This window comes from Canis lupus, chromosome 16 (genome assembly GCF_003254725.2).
Source record: "Canis lupus dingo isolate Sandy chromosome 16, ASM325472v2, whole genome shotgun sequence".
Lineage (NCBI taxonomy): Eukaryota > Metazoa > Chordata > Mammalia > Carnivora > Canidae > Canis > Canis lupus.
The window spans coordinates 45191572-45204042 of record NC_064258.1 but is presented as its reverse complement, the minus strand read 5'-3'; the positions used below and the strand labels follow the sequence as shown (position 1 = coordinate 45204042).

Below are 12471 nucleotides of genomic sequence, written 5' to 3'. Positions count from 1 at the left end.
GGGAGTGAGGGGAGAAGAGAGAGACAGAGAGAAAGAGAGAGAGAGAGAAGGAAAACAGGTATCAAGATTCCAAGGACCCTGTGCTGAGCAAGGGAAAGGAGCTGCCAGGCTCTCAGAGAGGAACAGGATCTAGATATTAAGAGCAGGAGTTCAGTTTTGGAAAGGTCAGGTGGAAATGCCCACTGTTACCCAAGCAATGACTTCGAGTGGGCAGTGAGATGTGTGGGTGAGGTCCGGCGTGCAGACCCAAATTTGAGATTTGCCCATAATAAATACAGATTTTATTTGAAGCCATAAAACTGAGTAAGACCGAGGGAGAGAACACAGATCAAAAAGAAAACTAAGCACAGATCCCTGATGGTCTCCAAGAACTGGAGGACAGAGGAGTTGATTAAGAACCAGCCCAAGAGACAGGACACAGTCACTGACACAGAAGCTCTGAACAGTGGCGTGGGAAAGACAATCGGTCCATCAATCTTTGAATAGCTGAAGCCTAACATCATTACACGGAAATGACCCTGAAATACTGGCTGGTACCACTGCTACGCACACTGCTGGCTGGCCCCGGAGGCCTTCACCCTGCCCCAACCTCCCCCCACACACACACCCCTAAGCCCTGCCCAAGGGAAAGGCCCAGCACTCCGCAGCACCGTAACTGTTCTCTCCCCACAGCATCTCAGCCACTGGGCAGGGCCACAGCAGAACCCACTATTCTCTCTGGACTACCCCCTGTGGGACCACACTCATCACAGAAACACTTCGAACCCTGGAATGGACTCTGCAAACCTGGCTGATGGAATGCCACTGTGATTAGAATCAACTGTTAAAGGAAATCCTTTTGATCAGGGGGGGAAAAAAGTCCGCTTTTAAGTAGGAGATATTGTTAACATTTTGGTAACATAACCCGGAACTGTGAACTCAGGTTCTGCTATAAAATGCCACCATCAAAGAAACAGTGGCTATTCCTCTATGCAGAACAAACAGTTAAGGCTGAAGGGGGAAGAAAAAGACTCAAAAAAGATACTAATACCATTTCATCTGAGAAGTACATTACCTAGAGTTCATGCTTATGAAAATTAAAATGATTTTAGCTGAAGGCTACACTTTGATATTTAGAAGGTGATCATACTACTTGAACTCACAGTAAGTTAGGATTTCTTCGACGCGTTTTGCGAAGTGAAAATCAGGAGTGTTTACTTAGTTCAGCCCTTATGGAAAAGGGCCTCAGGTCCAAAGCTGAAATATCTTTAGCACAGATTTCTGAAAATCCATAAATGAGAGAAAAATAATTTTTCCACTAGAAATCGGATATTAACATGCTCATATTTCTTCATTAGGGAGACCTTCACGTCAAGTATTCCAAGTCAATTACTGTGACTGCAAATTCTTTGCAAAACAGGACGCAGCCCCAGTGCTGCGAAAAATTCAAATACTTAGATCTAAAGCTGAAGATTGAGAAATGTTTCATAGGCTTCTGAGACAGGATTATGTGGGACGCAGCATTACACATGCATAAAATCTATTAAATGTTGTACATTCATTATTTAGAGGTCCCAATTCTTAACACACCATTAGCCCTCCAGACTATAGGGAAACAGTATCAATTCCACCTGTGATGACAAAAATACACAAAAATATTCACATGAAGAACTCTGTGCTCCCTCAGCGTGCTCTCCCACATACTCCCATTCTGTATCAGCAGCAGTAAGAGCATCACTTATTACTGAAACTCAGAGCTTAATGTTCAGTTTGAACAGCGTCACATTTTAAAAGTACTTTTGATTTTGAAGATGTCTAAACTGCCCAGAAGATTACGTTTTCAAAGAAAAACGTCACAGAGTTGTCAAAGACAACGATATGAAATGTGACTTTTTAAAAAATATTGTATATTAGGGGATCCCTCCCTGGGTGGCTCAGCGGTTTGGTGCCTGCCTTTGGCCCAGGGACTGATCCTGGGCACCTGCGATCAAGTCCCACATGGGGCTCCCTGCATGCAGCCTGCTTCTCCCTCTGCCTGTGTCTCTGCCTCTGTCTCTCATGAATAAATAAATAAAATCTTTTTTAAAAACACTGTATATTAAATAAACATTTAATGGTCTCTAAAATCATTTAATAAGAGTCAAAAAAAGAGATTGTATCGTACTAAGGAAGGCTGTTTCTCAACTATAACCAATTCACAGCTTCCTAACATTTACAAGAGGAAAAATAAATCATTTTCCTGATAAATTATAATAGCCATGAAGAGTACTTTTAGAAGCATTCATTGTTACCCCGTGAAATTAATGGGTGGATCTTTATTTTCTGGGTGCACATTAGATCTTTGTAAGCCGTGTTAAGATGTTTGTCAGTCAGAATAGGGGTGGGGGGGGGCCCAGCTATGAAGCCAGAACTGAACAGCAGCCGTAGGCTTCGTATGTATCATTTAACTGCTTCTGGTAATTCTGCATGTTGTTAGTTCTGATTGGAGCTGCAATAAGTCTGATTACCCTAAGCAATGACTTGATTTAAATACTGCCTTCGAATGATCAACAACTGATTCCAATTTAACTCAGAGCCGTCTTCGACCTACTGACAGCGAGAACTCCAAGCCTCTCCCCTCAGCACAGGATAACTTTTTTTCCAGAACTTAAGACCTTAAGGAAGTTAAAGAGACCTCCTCCTTTTTAAGTGGCCTCCATAGAAAATCTGCTGTGTAATTTACCTGCTTTGAGCCCACGAAACCTCTCGAGATATGTGAAGAGGACGGTCTCCGGCTGTTCTGTGCTACTTGACATCAAAGACGAGACGGACGGAAGCGGCGGCGTAGGCCCTTCTGGCTGCGCTAGGGAGGCCCAGCTACTCCCTTTCCTCTCCTGCTTCTACAGACAAGACATGACCCCTATGTGTTACTCACCCTCCAACCACTTTCTCCTCACCCAGGCTCCAGGGCAAACACTGCTCACAGAGAAGCTCCATAAACACAGTTTACGCCTCTAAGATCCTCTCACCTAATGTATTTTTCTCTGCAAAGAGGAATCCTTTAAGTGTCACCTTCACGGGGCAGCCGGTAATTAACACTGGCCACTTCCCCCCACTCCCAAATCAGGGAAGGGTTACTCCTGGCCAAATTACGATTACAGTCATTTCTGGGTACACGTACAGGTATTTCACTACATGATGGATCAGGAATGTGGATGTTCCGTGTAAGGTTAGAAAATGGAAAGGCACCACGTAGAAAGTCCCTCCTCTCCCTCTCCCTGAAATGCTCTCTTCCCCTGTTCCCCCTTCTTCCCACCTCGCAGAAGGGATGGGACCCGACCAGCTACAAATAAAGACGCCCTCCAGGGCCGTAGGACGCTGCCTCTTCTGAAGCTCTCCCCTAAATCATCACTCCCTCCCGAACACCACACTCAACGACTCCATCACAACAGGCCCCTGTTGCAGCGTCTACACACACCCATCCCTACTTAAGAACAAACTTCATTCCAACCTTCACTTCCTTCAAACTCACACCTTAGGTTTCTCTTTCTCGTTCAGGGAAAATTCTGAAAACATTCTTGCTCAGGGCTACCTGACTTCTGCCTCCTGTAAAGAGGCCATCTCTACCCTTGACTGCTCTGCAGGGCCTCACACCCATCCTGGCAACACAAACCGCTTCTCCCGGTGTCGCAAGCCAATGTCAGATCAGATGCCCTTTCCTCAGCACTCCCTGACTCAATGTCACACTGCTCACGCCACCACCAGCCCCAACACCGCTGTGTCCTTTACATGTCACAGACTGCCTAACACGTGGCAATCCACCACATGTAGAAGATGAAGGGCTCAGTTTCCCTGATTCTCTTCCAACACTCTTTTATACTCTCACCTTCACCGTTTGCCATTACAAACCTCTTCCATCTCTTTTAACACATGTCTAAGGTATTGTCCTTAAAGACCTCATTCAATCAGACCTCATGCCCTGATTGTAAAGGATCGTTCTGGAATCCCACATTCCAGCCTTAACCTCCCCCTCAAGAGCGGGCACACTCTTCCTGAGATACCATCGGACCTATGTGACACTGCCTCTCACCCACTCCCAGTTGCAAAACACCAGCCATTCCACCCTATTTTTCCATTGTACATTTCTATGCCAGAAGAGTTTCGACACTTCCCAAATCACAAATCACTCAGGCTTGCAATCCAAGAAATCAAGTAAGAAAGACGGGGCTGGCAAACATAAAAATGTGATCTAGCCCTGGCTTTGTCCCTAACCGACAGTGCGGATTCAAGGAAGTTAGCTAACCTTTGGAATCCATTTCTTTATTTGGAAAACTAGAGACTGTACTAAAATCTTTAGGGGTGCCTGGGTGGCTCCATGGGTTAAGCGTCTGCTTTGGCTCAGGTCATGATCCCAGAGTTCTGGGATCGAGTCCCAAGTGGGCACCCTGCTCAGTGGAGAGTCTACTTCTCTCTCTCTCCCTCTCCCCCTGCTCGTGCTTTCTAACAAATAAATCTTTAAAAAAATCTTTACAGCCTCCTCCCACCAGAGACTTCTCTGCTCCCCACCCTGCCCCCACCACTTCCTTCTTTCACACACATGATCTTTTATTTCTAACTACCAAACCTCCGTTATCTAAAGTTATTGAGACTTCTCAAAAATTGTTCCCTTTCTCTTCCTGCTGTTGCCATCTAGTCCTTATTTATATTTGCTCAAAGGATTTCCTAGCTTTCCAGTATTTCTGCTTTGTGGCCCCTTTACTACTCAACCTATGGGCCACAACCAAATCTATCTCATGAAAACTTCTTTGCAATATCAGCCCCTAGTTTGCAAATATTCAGTGTTTCCCCTTAGCCTGCTTATTTTATGAAGTATATTCTTCTTGGCCTTATAGTAAAGATCTCTTATAATTTTACCTCTACCTGCTTTACTAACTGAATCTCTAATTTACTTACTTTCTCTTTCAAACCAAAAAGGCATCCTCCCCACAGGCTGGGAACAACCAAGCTGTCCAGAGCAGATGACACCGCCTAGTGGTAACGGCTCCAAACTCGTAAGATTTCCATCCCCTGCCTTCTTAGAAAAGGAAAGCTGAACATGATGTTTTTTTCTGCCCTTCATTCCTCACATTTATTTTTTTTTAAAGATCTTATTTATTTATTCATAAGACACACAGAGAGAGAGGCAGAGACATAGGCAAAGGGAGAAGCAGGCTCTGTGGGGAGTCCGATGCAGGACTCGATCCCAGGACCCCAGGATCACACTCTGACCAACCCTGAGACACCCAGGTGTCCCACATTTAGTTATTTTCACCTCTCTCTTCTTTCCTTCCCTTCTTAGCGCCTACCCCCATAAAAAAAGGAAAAAAAAAAACTATCCTGTCTATAAAACAATGTAAGCCCAAGTCATAGATTTTCTATGTTCTACTTGCACAAAAGTTGTAAGGCATGTTAAAACGGGTTTAAGGAGGCATTTATAATAAACCAATCAATGCTTTTCCTAAAGATGACATGGTATGCTTTGGCATGCCACAAATCATGTCACAACTAAAGTTTCTCCGATCTGCTTTCCACACGTCATTTCCTGTCCTTGAATTATTCCCTTCTGATTCACTCTTCCCTCAGAAATCACCCTATCCTAATATCCATCTCGGCACCCATGCCCAGCTCACCAAGGTGCTGGGGTGAGCCAACCTGCCCTTACCATGCTGGATACAACCGACTGCTTACTTGTCCTCCCCCACTGGACTGTAAACTCCTTGACGGCAGGCAGTGTGATTTGTTCACCTTGTTATCCTGTGTCTGGCCCAACGTTGGGCATAGAAGAGATCCACGGTTGCTGAGTGCATGGAGACTGGAAGGCAGGACTCAAGTAGGGGAGGGAAGGGAAGGAGGGATAACATGGGGAAATACACGTCCATCCTGAAATTAGCAGAAAATCCAGGTGCAATCACCAGGCCAGTAACGACAGTGCAGATGGCTGCCCTGGAGATGGCTCCGATTTTTAGCAGCTGAGAAAGAGGTCACCACCCACCTCAAAATGCTTCCAAATTGGCTATAAGAGATGCCAGATCAGTTTCTGTGATGCAGAGCTTATTTTGAAGCGCTATGCTCAGTCTATGAAGGATAAGAATTAAATACTGCCTGATTTTCCTAGTTTGTAGAAAGGCATTTAACTATAGATTTATCTCCACACATATAATAAACTTTGGCAATTGAGCAAGAACTTTGGCAATTTTATTTAAATCTGGGACTCAAAGAAAGTTTAAAAAAAAAACTTTACAATGTGAAATATACAGATTCTTCATCGGATGGAATACAACTTGAATCAGAAGACAAAATGGCAACTCACTCATCTTAGAAGGAGTGAATCATCTAGAATAACATTTCAAAAACTCCTTTCCAGTGCCTTAGGATAAACTAACACTTGCAAATTGACCAATTAAGTGAGACAAAAAAATACAGTTTGGCTTCATCATCTATATAATTTGGTCAAAAGCAAGCTTACCTACTGCAATTTCCCACTCATAAAGATTAAACAGACACCTAGCCTTATGGCTTCCTGCTATTAACTCAGGTCCTTTAGGCCACAAATTAGGCCACTGAGACATTTAATGCAACAATAATGCACTAATTTGATTCAGTTTACTGAGTCTATGTAAAATCAGCCAAACTTCGGTGGAAAACAGGTGGTGGCAGACTTGATAGGGAAGTTATTAAATAACCCGTAAGATCCCTTTCACCTCTAACATTCAAAGAAATAACTGCTTCAGAGGTGGCTCAAGAGCTAAGTCTACAGAAATGCACTAAAGAGGCAGGGGAGCTGGGGACCAAAAACCATATTAGTTTACACATAATTTTCAGATCCGCCTTTTGGCACTTGTCCACAACATGGATTAAATGATGTATTAGCATGATGATAACCCACTGGGGGAACTTCTAGTGACTAATTAAAAGATACAAGGAATATACAGGTGGCCTGAGCACTTTTATTGAGTCCCCTAACAATCTCACTTCCTTTCAGAGTGACAAAGAATTTGGCTCACTTAAGATGTTCCTTTTTCAAGAACTGGGTTCCCTAATGCACACTCTATTCAAATCAAATCTTATGCTGAACTTGTTACATACCATGTTTGCCTTAACCTAGAGTTATACCAAGTGCTTTCTTTTTAAATTATGTAACGCTTCAAGTATTTTAAAATCCATTTTAAAGTCTACTACTGCACTAAGTACAGAGGAATAGTTCTAGATATCCCTTTAAAATTCAAAAATAAAGCCAAATATATATATGATAATACTAAGGTACACAACTGCAGAAACATTTTCATGAGTAACTGTAACAACTGGACATGTTGGGTAACAACCACAACGCTTCAGAATAATATGGAAAAATAGTACCAGAACCTACTTTTCACTCGTGTGGATACCTAAAATCTATGTCCCAAAACGCAGAGCCTTAAGAGGCTGCCTTTATAAAAGATAAGATCATTTGCCTTTCAAATTTTTTCCAATTTTAACAGTCACTGTAAATATCCAATATAAAGAGAAAAAAAAAAAGTAAAATCAAATCTACCAAGCACCAGTTCAACAAAAGCCACTTAATGAATCCGTAGTTCAAACACATGCAAAGAAGAAAAAAAAAAAAAAAAAAAAACTTGAGTTCATAAAAAATGTTTGAGTTTACTTTCCTAATGCATACAATTGCGTCCTTGTTTTTCAAAGCTCTGCAATTCATATCAGTGGGAACAACAACAACAAAAAAAAAATCTCACGGAGACCACAGAAAGCTTGCTGGAAGAAGGCACTCTGAGTCAAAAAAAAAAAAAAAAAAAAGCAATGAAGAATGAGAATCCCTCTCTTAAAAAAAAAAAAAAGACCTTCCAAGTTTCTCTTCTAGGGGAAAAAAAAAAAGACCTTCCAAGTTTCTCTTCTAGGGGAAAAAAAAAAAAAAAAGTGGTAGTAAGCAGCGCCTTTCGCAGAGGTCGGGCCCCGCCGTTGATCAATCGCACCGACCCGGCCCGCGCTCACCCGGGGGCACCGCAGCCTCCGAGCCGCGCTCCCTCGGGGCGCGAACATCTAGGAGGAGAGGAGGGCCCGGGGCTGCACGCGAGGCTCCCGCAGCTCCCGCTACCGGCCTCTGCTTTCGGGTCACCCACGCCGGGATCTCCCGTAAACCGCAAGAACGAGCCTCCGGGCGAGATCAGTTAAGCCCTCGGCGCGCACGGGCGTCGCCGGGGAGGGCGGCGGAGTTTCCGAGCTCCCGGGCGCCGCGGAAGTCCGCGCCCTGCGGCCGCCGCTCGCCTCCCTGCAGCGGCCCGGGGCCAGCCCGGGGCGCCCGGTGCAGCCCGGCCCTCGGCCCGGTAATCCCCATTCGGCTCCCGCTGCAAACCATCCCCTCCCGCCCGAGCGCCGAGCTCGTCCCGAACTTCCCGAGCGGGCAGGCGCCGCGGCTCCGTCCCGGGGGGCAGCGGAGCCGGCGTGCAGCAGCGCCTTCCCCGGCCCCCGCGGCAGCGCGGCGCGGGAGCCCCAGGCCGGCCGCCCCCGGAGCTGCGAGTTGCACAGCCTCGCTGCGCGCCCCCGCCCGGGTCACCCGCCCTCCAGCCCAACTTCGATTCTATCAAACTTACGGCAAAGTTGGCCCCAAGTGGCCGCGGCGCTCCCGGGGACGCGCGCCCCGTCGCCTCAGCGCGCCCGCGGGCGGGGACGGGGGCCCCCGGGGGCCTCGGCGGGCCGGCGGGGCCGCATGGCGCGGGCGGCCCTCGTCGCTGTCCGCGCGCCCCGGCTCGGCCCGCGGCTCGCCGCCCCCGCGTCCCCCGACTCGGCGCCGGCAGGTATCCCTCCGCCCGCGGCCACGCCCGCCAGCGCCGGCGCTCGTTTCTGCGGCGCGGAAACTCGGGGCCGACTCTCCCCGGCGGCCGGACCGCGCGCCCGCGGGTCCCGGAGCCCCTCGCCGACTGCCCCGAGGACACCCGCCGGGGCCCGGCGCGTGACCCTGCGCCGCTCCGGGGAGCCGCGAGGGGTCGGCCCTAGCGCGGCCCTCGGTTACGGCCGGCACCCCGACAGTGCACGGGAATGCGCATGGGAGGCTTCCTGCTGGGAAAGGGGAAAACAGTTTAGCTTAAGGGAAAAAAAGAAGAAGAAGCCAGCTCTGGCTAATAGAGCTTTTCTGGGTTCCCTTTACAGTCTCTAGAACCTTCAGGGAATTCCTAAATCTGCATTTGAAAGCCTCCGTTCTGGGTCTGCGGTTGCCCCGTGGAATAAAAATCTTCCCAGAGGTCTCCAAAGGAATGCGGTCAGATCGGGTCCACTTCCTCCTTCCCTCCACCCGCAGATCCAGGGAGAATGAAAGCGCCTCCTCCGCCACCTCTTTGTGCCGAGCTGCTGAAACCCCGTAACCTCGCGACCCCGGTAACCGCACCCCAACGCCAGCCTCTTCCGGCGGGGAGCCCCCCCCCAGCAGCCCAGACTCCCACGTCTGCGGGACAAAAGGCTGCTGTGCCGCCTCGTGCGCTGCCCCAAGCCGGCGAGTCCACCCCACAAACTGTGAACCCAACCTCACGTGAAACTACGAGGTCCCCAAGGGAGAAGGGGAAGCCCCGGGCGCCTGGGCGCCCCACTCGGCGGAGCGCGCCCCCACCCGCCGCACCCCAGGCCCGAGCGCGCAGGTCCCGGGGGGTGGGAGCCGGTCCTCCGCGCCCGCAAATCTCCAGGCGCCCGCCCCGCACAGCTGACGCTCGGCTGGAGCCCGGAGAGCTCCGGGGGTTGGAAAACAGCCCAGGGAGGAGGGCGGACACGACCTCGGAAAGTTTGTGGGACTCGAACATTTAACACTGCGAGGACAAAGGGGTCTGATTTGCCCCGGCACCGGGGGAGGGGGCTGCAGGGGGAACTGCGAGGCAGATGCGGGCGAGGGGGAGTCTAGGGTTAGAGGGAGAAATTCCTTGGTTCAAAGTTAACGCAGCCTCCTCTTAAACCATCCTAAAGAAGGTGCTTGGGGGGGAAAAAAAAGTGTCTAGCAGGTCATGGCTGGGAAGGAAAAATAATGCCTGCAGAATGAATGGTGCGGATTCGCAGCACTATTGCTACGCTGCGCATTATTTGGAAAACGCATAAACTCACACGCCCCGCAAACACCATCATCCAGACACTCGGCCGTGGCCATGAATGCGCCAAGTGCGCCCGGAGTTACAGGTCAATTTTATACATGCAGCACCTCAAAATAGGTGCCCTGATCTCCAAGCTCTCCCGGCTTGCGCCTCTTGCCGAATCCCAACTCTCGGCAAATCACAGTCACACAAGAACACCGACAGTTTGCTGGGGGAGGGGGGGAAGGGTGGGAGGGGAAAGAAGAGAGCAGAAAGTAAAAAGACATCATCATCCTGGAACATAAAAATCACAAGATGCCTTCAAGGGCGCAAAAGAATTCCCGAAGACAATTCCCATTCACTGATAAACCAAAACCCTTACTCGAGCTAGAACAGCTGTCTGGGAATCCCGGTTTTCCAGCCTCGCCGCGAAACCTAATCGCCTGGAAGAAGTTGCACTTTTTCGCCACAGGAACAGCCGAGAGCCAGAGATGGAGGTTTCCGACTCCGGCGCTGCCACGTTTTTTCGGCTCTTCTGAGCCCTAACGAAACGAGATAGAGATGCCTCTGGTGCTACCATCGAGTCACCTTCACAGGAAAGGGAAACGTAGCTCAGGCTCCACGTTTGTCCTTGCCACAGTTGGTCCTCCCTAGCCCTGTCCCCAAAGGTTTTTGCAAATTAGGGGGATTAGGGGACGGTGCCTGCAAACAAAAAAACGCTTTCTGCCAGCACCGCTTCTCCAACCAGGCCGCCGAAGGCCGGTATTTGAAAATTAAGGCAGCGAATGGGCTGGAGCGGGTGGTTAAGCGGAGGCTGGGAGCTCACGCCCACGTCCCGGGAGCGCCCGGCAGGTCCAAGTTCTCGGTCCGCGCGGAGCCCGGCAGGGACCGCGCGCCTCGCCGGGGGCCCGGACTAGAGGGCGCTGCGCCCCTGCAGATCGCGCGGCCGCGAGGTGCGCCCTCCCTGGGCACCATTTCTATAATAAGTTACATTCGAAATAATGCACAGACAGCATAGCTTCTCAAGTTCTTTTGAGCGGTGCTATGTATGTATTTCATGAATTCCGAAAACCTGCGCACACTGATCTTCCCATTCCCGAGCCGCGTGCATCCGGAGCGCTGTGCGGCTCGCCAAGAAGAGCGAGCCTGTAGGATGCACACGCTTCCCTGCACTAGCTAGCTCGGGACCAACGACCCCCCACGTAATCTCATTTGCGTTTAAACTTCAATACAAAAAGGCTTGCACTACACAAAAGAACTCACCAGTCCAGCCCCTCGGGTCCGTGGGCGCCGGCTCCAAAGTCCCCCGGCAGCTCCGTAATGCGCACGCAAATTCGGGTTATTCGTTAAAAGCCGTCCCTGAAGTCCCAACTTTGCCTCCCTCCGATCTTCAGCACGTCCCCAGCGGGCGTGCGATGCGCCCGCGCGGCCCGGACCCAGGTGGCCACATCTCCGGAGGCTCCCGTCCCGGGTGGAAAGTTGGGCACCCAAGGCAGGAGGGCGACAGGGGAGTGCGCGAGGGCCACGGACCAGGGCCGGGGAGAAGCCAAGTTTGTCGGGACTTGCCCAGGCAGCGAGCCGCCGAGTTTAGGAGTTGCGGCCGGGAACTGCGGCGGATCGCCGCCTCTTTCCCCGCTCCCTCCCTCTTGGAGGCGCTGGGGGAGGGGAGGTGACGTCAGCGCCCCGCCTCGCCCCCCGCCCCGCGACGCGGCCGGGATTCTCCTGCGGGGTCCGCCTCCCCGACCGGCGCGGCGAGCGAGCGGGAGGCTGGGGCGGCCTCCGCTGCCGCAGCGCCCGCCGTCCGCCCCGAGGCGCGCGTCCCCCTGCACCGGCGCCGCGGCTCCGGAGCGGCCCCGGGGTCCGGCTTGGCGAGCCCCCCGCCCCCCCGCGGCGCTCCCCGCGCGTGCAACTGCAGGTGATGCTCTCCCCCTCCTGCAGCTGAAATTCCGTCGCGACGTGTCGCCGGCCGGGTGTGTGCAGGGCGGAAGCTAGAAGGGTCTCTGCAGACTTGGCCTGGACGACTTCGACTTTGGGGCCCTCCAACTTCTGGATGTGATGTATTTTTAAATAGTTCTTGGGCTCTGGCGCTGTTTGTGGTCTTTGTGTTGAAAATCACAGAGCCATGTTTTAATTTTCAAGTCCTTTCCAAGAGCGCCTACGGGTTTTTTTTTTTTTTTTTTTTTTACACGAAGCGTGTAAGGTTCCGAGGGGTGTGGGCGGGAGACGGAGGAGGAGCCAGTTTTTAATGTGTCTTACAAATCATCCACAGTGATGGGGCCATACACAAATCAGTCGTAATGTAGACTAGGATAAATGCAAGCACTGCTGAAATTCCATTTATAAATGATCGCATCGCTTTTCTGTAAGCGTCCAGGCGCATGGAAAAGATCTACGGTGGAATGGGTTTGGGTTTGTTTTTTTGCTTGTTCTT

The 12471-nt window shown here is 50.4% G+C and overlaps 1 protein-coding gene across 7 annotated transcripts in view; it reads right to left on the bottom strand.

Moving 5' to 3' along the window:
* Positions 1–11696, bottom strand: part of FAT1 (FAT atypical cadherin 1) — a 127032-nt gene extending 115336 nt beyond the window's left edge. For 4 of the 7 annotated variants that reach the window (XR_004805594.2, XM_035699706.2, XM_025471728.3 and 1 more), the window contains exon 1: positions 11304–11696. The gene's annotated coding sequence lies outside the window, so the exon portion shown is untranslated. Of the gene's footprint in view, positions 1–2701; positions 2985–8582; positions 8775–10422; positions 10778–11303 lie in introns of those variants that run through there. The other 3 variants (XM_049095213.1, XM_035699707.2, XM_049095212.1) reach the window with 3 other exon arrangements.
* Positions 11697–12471: the final 775 nt, after the last annotated feature.